Genomic DNA, 10,153 nt, shown 5'->3' with positions numbered 1-10,153 from the left:
CCCTAGTAATTTATAGACTCCACATAAAGTAACGCTAGATAACGCTTTGCCACACCAGAAACATAACACATAAGTTTAACAACTGTGGACTTAAACGTTGGTGCCCAATTGAAATGTAAATGACATTGAACAGAAGACAATTAGTACAACAAAGGAAGCCAGGACGTAATGAATAAGTCTGAGTCTGACTCATGGCACTTTTAATAGGGTCCAATGGCACTCGACCTTAACTCACTAAATGTAATTATCTTAAATAGAGAGGCCTGCAAGAAAAATTGGACAGAGTTTAATGAAAAAGAGGCCAGATTTAGGGAGTAATTAGCAGCCAGAGCTGCGACATTACTAATATGGAGCTATAATTTCAGAAGATTGTGTGGGTGTGTGAGGCAGACGCTGCATTGGATAAGGTCAACAGTGACAGCATTGTGAGGCTTTCTGACAATTTCTAATTAGGAAAAGGCTAGCTGATGCAGGGAGATGTTCTGGTCACTGTAGAAAAAAATGAATGGTGGATTTTACTGGACCATGCAAACTTAACTCACCGGGGGAGAATGCTGAAAACATTCATGGTTGTCTTTTGTGTTTCGCTCTTTTTATTTTCATGGTTTCCACTTGGTCCTGAGAGACTTTGTTTCTTTGAATTGCTGCACTGGTCAGAGTAAATTACAAGAAGCCAACTGATGAAAGGTCAGTCTGATGCTAGTCTCACATTGCCAGACAACAGTCCACAGTGCTGCGGAGGAAGATCTGGCTAGTCCACGCAGCATTCTGGGATGTGAGAAAAATATGCTCTGGTTTATGAGGTGCTAACCGCCGGACAGAGTGACAGTGCCTCCACAAAAAACAGCCTCAGGACGGAACTTGTTTTGGTAAAACGTGTGTATTTTCAAAAGTCGTGCAACAGAAAACTCTGATTGGACAGATAGTCTAGCTAGCTGTCTGGATTTACCCTGCAGAGATCTGAGGAAAAGTTAACCATAATCCTCAGAAATCCACCAGAGTTTAGGACACCAACACAAAGAAAGAGGAAGGTGACGGACATCCGGCCAAAATGAGGGACATCTGGAGGACATCCGGCGCTACCGGAGCAATCCTGGAAGTGACTTGTCTTGGAGTAAAAATGTCTTACCGTTGGGTCATTGTCTACACCTAAACATGTGTGAATATATCAATCAAATATCACAATATTTTTGAGCAAAAACATGTCAATGTCGATATTGCGGTGATGTTGCAGGGCTGACTATTGGTGCTGTCACAAAATATGAACTCAAAGAGAGTTTAGGTAAATAAATCAGTAATAGACCAGCTAGAACAGTCTGGTAATATCAGAGAATTGCATTACTTAACTGTTTTGCAACTATGGGGTGCAGATCATATTTCGGTGCGGGTGGGGGGGTTGGGTTCATTACATACTGTAATGACCACCACCACCTCACACAAATCCAACACACACGTTCCGCTCCTGTCTAATGAGCCATACACATGTGCCTAAGCCATTTACTGTAATAAGTTTCTCCCCAGTTCTTTTTACTCCCAGAAGGCACTGGGATAAAAAGCTAATGGCTAATACTCAGGAGGACATAGTGATAGGCTTATTTAACAGGGAAGCTGCTTAATATCACATTCACAGCATCATGGGGCAATGTGTGTGTGTGTGTGTGTGTGTGTGTGTGTGTGTGTGTGTGTGTGTGTGTGTGTGTGCGCGCCAGGGAATTATCCTGCCAAGAAAAGTAAGTGTCCTCAGGGTAAATGTACTCCCTGTTGTGAAGAATTGGTACACTGTATCTTTGACATGCTCGATGTAGCAAAATGCTATATATGTATGTGTATGTGTGTGTACAGTATATATTATAGTTACACATCAGCATACACACATTTATTTGGAATCATTTGTAAAAGCGGAGCTAAAACAGTAGCCTTAACAAAAACAAGCTTAAAAGCTCCCTTGTTAGTGTAAGAAATATTCATTAGTGGACATTTAAATGATATGTTCATTTAATGTTTTCAGGGTTAGGTTTAGCTGTAATTTGAGAAGGTTTGTGACCTGACCGCCAATTTTTTTCCTGCTCCAAAATGGACCAAGCACTACCCAAACTTGCAAGGATCACTCAAAGCCAAGTTGTTTCATTTCTCTGATGGGTTGTAGATCTATTCAGTTGCGTCTGGAAGTAATTTGGTCTATAACTTATGGAGAGATTCCGGACTAATATCTTTGCAAACTAGTTTGGCTATGACAGGCTAGCATTACGACAGGAAAGACACTGTACGATACTAAACAAGGATATAAACAATAAAGGATTCTTTAAGAAAAAAGGAATCTGAAAAACAAATACTGCACATTGTGTAACTTGTAAAGATAGATTTTGGTGCTAGACCTTTATGAGGCATTAGAATGACGAGCAGCCATTTGCGTCACGCACCATTTGCCCGATGAAGGTATAAAACCGAAAAGGTTCTAGTAAATTTATGTTTGTAAGTTATGCCTACCATATACAAGAAGACTTTGAACGGACTACAGTCTCATAATATCTAACGTTAAAGTCTGTCATAATATGTAAAGAGTGGGGATCTTGCAGGGTCACACATTGCAAGACTACAACTAGATTACTTTTGAAAAATTTAACCAAGCTAGCTAGCTACACTAGCGTTAGCTGGTAACTTAAGGGAAAGTCTGCTAAATTTCTGTGCTTACAGTACTCAGTTGTCTGTGTACATCTGCCGGTAAAACTCCCGTTGGATGACTCCTTTCAGAAGGGTTGAAAATCAGCAACTTTCCCTCTTTAGCGCTTAGCTTAGCACGACGCCATAGCAACCATAAACACCACTGGCTCTAGCCGTTTGCTGCTTCCTGTTTGGTGTTGGAGGGATTGCACCAATTGGTTGTTGACAATGTTGACATGATTTAACTTCACTACCAATACTTCAAACTTAAGGTAATATCAAACACGTTTGATTTTGTTTGAACGTCCAGATGGGAAAAAAACTGACTGGGACTGAGTTTTATGTCCTCCTTACACCAAACCTTACACAAAAAGACAACAGGAACCCCCCGACTCTTTCAAAAGACTCTCAGGATTTCATTGAAATATTGGAAAATAGTCTGCGACAGTGGAATTGCTTGGACAGTCGTTAGGGGTATGGTCGGCATTAGAAAGTGTGGTAGGATTTCGTTCGCAAAACTTGAACCTACCCGTCTCTCCTACGTTAGTCTCAGGAAAATGGATGTACAAAGTATATTTTCAGTTTACAGAAAAAAAAAAGTAAAGCCAGAGATTCAACATGTTTGTTAGAGCTCAAGGATACACACAATGCACTGCGGCGAGGGAGACTGAATGCGGGATAATTGTTTGCTCAGAATGACACAGAATGAAGTGGGTCTTTTTGTTACCATACCTCCCCTGCAGTTCAACATAAAAAAACCCAAACGGAAGTTTTATAACAAAAAAGATTTCTTTAGAAAGATAACCTCTTTTTGAATAACTCACACTACTGCTGCCATATAGTTCCTTCCTTCAGATCATCTTTGAAATACAACATGGGGACTGTGTTCACAGCCAGAAAGCAAGATAACAAAACACCTGAATGATTTTTTTTCATTCATCAGGAGTGTATTGGCAATTTTTATGCCCTGAAAGTATGAGATATTGTGCGTACAGTTGAAGAGTACAGGCCAGAAGGGTGCGGAGGGGGACGGTAATGATGAAGAAGCATTTAAGCAGACGCAGAATGGGACATAAAGATAAAGGTCATCAGAAATAATTTAACATATAACCAGATTGAACCAAATCACAGCCATCAGGGGCACATTGATTTTTCATAATGGGAAAGGAAATGGGCCATTCAGTCACTTAAAATCACCCCAAACGCTGCATTAAGAAATCATATTTTTCAGTCTAGTAACAATGTCACACTGTTTGGATGCCGACAATGTTTTCAGTCAATAGAATAGTAGTTATCCCTGTGAAATTACATTTTGATTACTGCGCAACATAATGAGAACATTAAGTGCAATTGTACATTTTGTAATTTTGAATAGCGGAAATTATGAGTGGCACAGATAAGGCTTGAATGGAAAGGTACAATAAATGAGAGCAGCCGCATTTTATTGATGAACCCATTGAAAACAAAGAGCTCTTCAGAGGGCCAGAGGACTGTGAAGTGTGTGTGTGTGTGTGTGTGTGTGTGTGTGTGTGTGTGTGTGTGTGTGTGTGTGTGTGTGTGTGTGTGTGTGGGTGTGCACCTTGAACACATTCTCACTCGCCATCAAAAAGCGATGCTTTATCAGGGGCCTTTGGAGTTAGTTATAGAACAAAAAGTCTCCTTTAGATTCACACTTAGACGTGCTTTGCTTTGTTTTTGAAACTCTAGCTCAGGGGGAACGTTTTACTGACACGCGGGACAAGAACGGGTCATGAACCCCAGTCTCCTGGGGGAAAGTCCTGTATCGTTTCCATCCATTCTATCCATCCAACTCCCCAACCTGCCTCCTCACAAGGATTTTCTGACTTTCATACTACTCTCTACCGTTGTCTCTCTTAATCCTACACGGTGGAGCTGGTGCTCTGCCCAGTGCGTTCCATACAGACGCTGAAGGGGGATTTCTGTGTCGGTATCTGACGCTGAGAGTCACTGACAAAGCGTCAGGATTTTATCAGTTGGGAGTGTGAACGGGTTGTTCACCTTCTTTAGTACGTCAACATTGCCGGCGTGATAGAAGTTCATGATGCTCAAGATGTTCTGCACTGTCTGATGAAGTGCTGCCTCTCATCTGATGATGTATCACATGCATGCACAGGATAGCCCCCAACCATCAATGAGTGAATAAAAATAAAGTTACGTTAAAACCGATACGTTGGCAGGGCTATCCTGCAAAACAGTGTGTTTCAATCCCATTGCGTTTTGCATGCACTTTACAGAGAAGCCACCATGAGCACACAGGATCCCACCCAACCCCCTTCACCAATCATTTCAGTTACTGCCATCCAGAGAAGCTATCCAGATACAGATTGCATTTAATGAAAGTTGTAAATTGGGCATCTCTCTGTCTTTAACTGCCTCGTTCTCACTCCTAGCTTATGTCTCTCACTCTTTGCAGTGTCTGAAGGCGGTCCGTTAATTGCCGACACACCGGCCTCCCATCGCTCTGAAAAAACCAAGCTGAGAAGGATGGAAGGAGAGACAGAGGGAAGGAGAGAGAAGAATCTCAGCATGGGACAGATGAGATGTTCCTGCAGGTGTTTGCAGCTCAGACCACCACGGACACAACTTTTCACTAACAACTGTGGCATCAGAGTGTGCTGTGTCACTCATCAACATCACAAGCTACAGATGCACCACTGTGACATATTCTTCTGTTTTGCAATATTTTTGAAATTTAACATGGTGTTTATTCACATGGATGTACAACAGTTCATTTGTGTACACTAGATAAATACATTTTGAGAATCTTTATATTGTATTATAAATACATTCATACATAATCATTGGGTTACTCCATCTCCAGACTTTCCATATAACACTCCATTTTTCCATCTGGATCTTTAAAAATTCCCCTAGAAGCTTCCCCTACTGAAGAAAGAAAAAACTAATCCTAATCAACATATCCGTCATCTACAGGTACAGGCCATACACATCTTAAAGATCCCCATGCTATCCTTACACTGGAAAGGTATAATATGCAGTATTATCCTAAAAACATGTTTAAAGTAATTCAATAATAAACTCTTAATGATCACTTATGACCCACTAGAGGTGTGTTGTGGTGTCTGTCTGCAGAGACCCTGCCCACTTGGATTTTCTCTTTTCTTCATCATTTTGTGAGTGAGGGACGTTTAGGGGAGTCAGCTAAGAGCCTTTGGGCCCCCATGTGGGAAGGTAACCCCCACGTAATGACAGCGCGCAGGGTGTGCAGCCTGTTCTCATTCCCATCAGCCGCTTTGCCCCTCAGCATCTCATACTGACAGATAAGTTTACCTGACACACACACACACACACACACACACACACACACACACACACACACACACACACACACAAAGACAGGATAAAGCTCCGCATTCACACAATATCAGGAAACAAGGCGCCTTCCTACGGAGGTGTGTGCTTATTTGCGCTTTAAAACATAACCACTTTAAAACATAACCACTTTAAAACAATCAGAAAATAAAGTCATATTCCTCTGAATAACTGCATTGCTCTCTTCATTCACTTTCTAGCTCACTCGGCTGCTGCTGCAGTACTCCACTTCTTATTTTTTTCTTTCTACAGGAGGCCAACCCTGAGGCAAAACTTTAATGATAACATTATTCCTACTGACTAAGAAATACCATCATCTCAGAGTAGGTGTCTGCTCATATTTCCAGTATTGTACTATTGCTTGACATACTGTAAGACCTGTCTTGACCTATTTATCAACTCCATACACGATCAACCCCAAACAATATGCTTAGACTAAACATAATCTGGAAGCTTGTCACTCATGCACAGAGGAACTATGTTAAAATGGCCCCTGTTTGAAGATAACCGTTACTGATTGAGTTTATAGTCGAGCTGGGCAATGTATCGATAATATATTGATATTGTGATGTGACTTAGATGTCGTCTTTGATTTTGGATATTGGAAAATGACATAAGTGTTGTCTTTTCCTGGTATTAAAGGCTGCTTTACAGTAAAATGAAGTAATTTCCTGAATTTAACTGTTGTATAACTGTTTTATAATGTGCCTTTACCCACTTTGTCATTATCTTTACATTACTGATAATTGTTTCGAAAATCTCATTGTGTTAATATTTTGTGAAAGCACCAATAGTCAACACTACAATATCGTTGCGGTATTGATATTGAGGTATTTGGTCAAAAATATAGTGATATTTAATTTTCTCCATATCGCCCAGCCCTGCTTTATTGTAAGATACTTAACCTACTTGACAAGAAACTAGTGTAAATGAGTGGTTGGTTGTTAAACCTAAAGACAAAATGTGTTCAACAAGCTTAAAACCTTAACCAAACAAAACAACCTTAAACTAGGATTTATATTATTATATAATACTTATAGAAGATGATTATTTTCAGTGTACAGAACAAAGCAGGCACACGCTGCTCAGAAATCTGGCCTGGGAGTGTGCACTGCAGCAAGACTTTATCTCGATGTTCCTTTTGGATCATGTGCAGCTGCAGTCTGTTCCCGAGGTGTGAATTAGATTTTGCTGGAATGTTCCTTCGTTTGTTAAATGGGACACTTTGAAAATGCCACAGGATGGCCCATTCTAGATGCTCAGCTGTACGTATGTGTGAAAGTCTGATGTGGCATTTAAGCGTTATTTTTATGGGATTTTTTTTCTTCATATTTGCCAGATCATTGCACACGCTTGATCACCTTGGTGATAGGCTGTGGTGTTACTCGGTGTCTTTGGCTGTCAAAGGCGGAGACTTTGTGCTCAGCTTTTTTTTTTTTAAGGCTGTGATAGCACAATCAGATTTATTGGAAGGAAAACACAGGCAGCAGGAGGGAGACAAAGGCGCTCGCTTTTATTAGCTTTGCTATTGATCACGCTTACGATAAGATGACGCAGGCAAGAGAAAATGGAATATGATACGTCACCTCTGCATTCATATTAGGAATCTACCACAGCAGGGCAGGACAGGCGTGGGAGAGACAAAGAGGCAGATTCTAATACATGTTTATATCCAGAACGTGTTCATTAATTAACCGTTATGTTGTCTTCGGGTCAAATTGACCCGTTTTCCTATATCAATGGTATGTTTAACTATTGTATTTACCCCAAATAACATGATTGATTCCACATAATAATGTTTGGCAAGTACAAATCTGTACTTTCATTAATGTTGGGGTGTCTCAGCCAATTTCATTGCATTTGAAAAAAAGTGGTTTGTTTTGAAATAGTATTGAGTAAAACTTATTTTAAAAAGACATATTCCAGTCTGTGATTATCCTTCAAAATACACTCCTTTAATTTTAGTCAAAATAATTCCTTATTTCTGCTTTTCAAACTCAAACATTGGGTATAATTATTGACCATAGAGTCCAGAAATAACTGTAAAATGAAAGTTAATAAGTCAATGTTATGTAGTGCTGACAATTTTAAAAATGTGACAAACTTTGAAAAAAAGCCTCGAAAGTGTTGAAAAATGTGACAAAAACGTAAGAAAAAGTAAAAGAAAATTGATAAAAAGCAACAAAAGTGTTAATTTTCAATTTTGACAGGAAGAAAACACAAGGGTTAAATTGTTTGATTAGTTATTCATCTGCTTTACATACGTTACACTGCCAAAAGTTTATGGATATGCAAACATTGCACCTATATGTATGTGATAATGTAACAAATCATAATGATACCATGGCCATTTATTCAGTCAGTCATTTAGGGAGCGACCCTCATTCTCAATGTCATCGAGTCAGATAACAAAGACAAATACAGAACAACGCAGAAAATACAATCATAAGAAGATTCCCATGGCTCACGGATACATGTAGGAGCCCTAAGCAGAGTTTTTCATGCTGCCACACCAACCTTTACTCTTCTACAGTAGTTTCAGGCTTTCTACCAGATGTTGACACCTGGCTGCAAGGAGTTGCTCCCCTTCTGCCAGAAGCGTATAGTGAGGTCCAGCATTGATGCTGGGTGATAATGTCAGCAGATTTACAACATGCTATATGCAACACAAGATTAGGGTTGGGTATCGTTGAGTTTTTTCCAATATCGATACTAAAACGGTGCCTGAGGCGATACTTAAAAATAAAAATTGGGAAAATTAAAGAATGGCTTGTTTATTGCTATGGCCATATGGACAAAATTAAATGATTCATTTTAAATGCAAAAACAATGACTTATAACAAAAACTTGTTTCAATAGTGAATTGCTGGTAAAACCACAAAAAAACAACCACTAGATGGAAAAAGGGTGTTTTACAATAACGTTGAAAGCACCAGCCGGCTTACAAGTTTCAAGTGAACGCACCGTCTGTGTTGTTTTTCCAACAACAGCAGCTGCAGACTGTTGGACGTCCCAGTGTTGGAATCCTCAATGAAATACAGTCACACTTTACACCGTTTAGCTGTCATCTAACAAGTGTAGTGTTAACTAGCGTCGCATGCAGCGATTTTTGTGTTGCCTTTTTGGAACAACAGAGAGAAGCACAGGCATTTAAATGGCACCAAGATGAGGCCCCGAAATCAGCGCTGCTAGATATGGTCGTTTTTAGCACCAGGTTTGAGCACCCAACCCTACATAAGATCCTAAAATTCATGTTTGCATACTCTAACAATTCAAACAAGCTTCATACTTGGTACGTGGTTTTATCAGGGAAAAAATGGTGGGGCAACATCTACTTTGGACCGATGCAAAAGAAAATTTTACAATTTTACATAATGCAGTATTATCTCACAGTACAACACAGTTTATGATAAGACTGGGCGCACACCTGTTACACTACTCAATCCCCATCTGTATGCGCTGTCAGTTTGGGTAGTGATGTTTGCTCTGTCGAGCAAGCCCCATGTTACCGCGTTGTTGTTGTGGGTCTGTTACTTTTTCCCTCATCCTGTGCGTTTCATATCTCCCGTTGCCCTTTGTGTCTGTCTGTGTTGCCTGTCTCCACATGGAGGGGGCATGGAGGGGAACTAGGTCAAGAGGCGTGGCCACTCATCCCTGCTCCGTCACCCTCACCTGATTCACATTCCATGATTCACCTCTACAGCCTTTATACCCAGGCTGACCACCTCTTCAGCGCCACATCATTACATACACCTTTTGTGGGAACTTTGTGGCTCAGTAGCTTTGCCTGTGTCGTTAGCCGCTCGGTTGACTTTTAGATACCTTGTGTTAATCCAGTTCTTTTGTTCAGATCCTGTTGTTTCCTGTTGTTCCTGCTTCGTTTGCTGTGCTGCTCAACATTCCCCTCTTGGACCTACCACCTGCTACGCCCGGATACCTCAGTGGAAAAGACTGTTGCCTAAGTTTCCTTCTCTCTAGCGTAACGTCCACATTCATTAAAAACCCTTGAACTTTCCATCGGCGTCCTGTGTTGTATCTCTGTGTTCTGGGTCAAATTGCAACCATGACAGTTGTCCTGCTGCATTCATGTTTAGGAATCCTCTCAGAAAAATGCTTGAGATCCTGAAAGCCTGCTCTT

At 40.5% G+C, this 10,153-nt stretch overlaps 1 long non-coding RNA gene across 1 annotated transcript in view; it reads left to right on the top strand.

The window, feature by feature from the left end:
- Positions 1-2,812, top strand: part of LOC116669868 (uncharacterized) — an 827,043-nt gene extending 824,231 nt beyond the window's left edge. The window contains exon 2 of the long non-coding RNA XR_004326893.1: positions 2,542-2,812. This is a non-coding gene — a long non-coding RNA (uncharacterized LOC116669868). The remainder of the gene's footprint in view (positions 1-2,541) is intronic.
- The last annotated feature ends 7,341 nt before the right edge of the window (positions 2,813-10,153 follow it).

Source organism: Etheostoma spectabile, chromosome 20 (assembly GCF_008692095.1).
Source record: "Etheostoma spectabile isolate EspeVRDwgs_2016 chromosome 20, UIUC_Espe_1.0, whole genome shotgun sequence".
Classification (NCBI taxonomy): domain Eukaryota; kingdom Metazoa; phylum Chordata; class Actinopteri; order Perciformes; family Percidae; genus Etheostoma; species Etheostoma spectabile.
The sequence above is the reverse complement of the archived record's forward strand: the minus strand, read 5'-3'. Positions and strand labels throughout refer to the sequence as shown.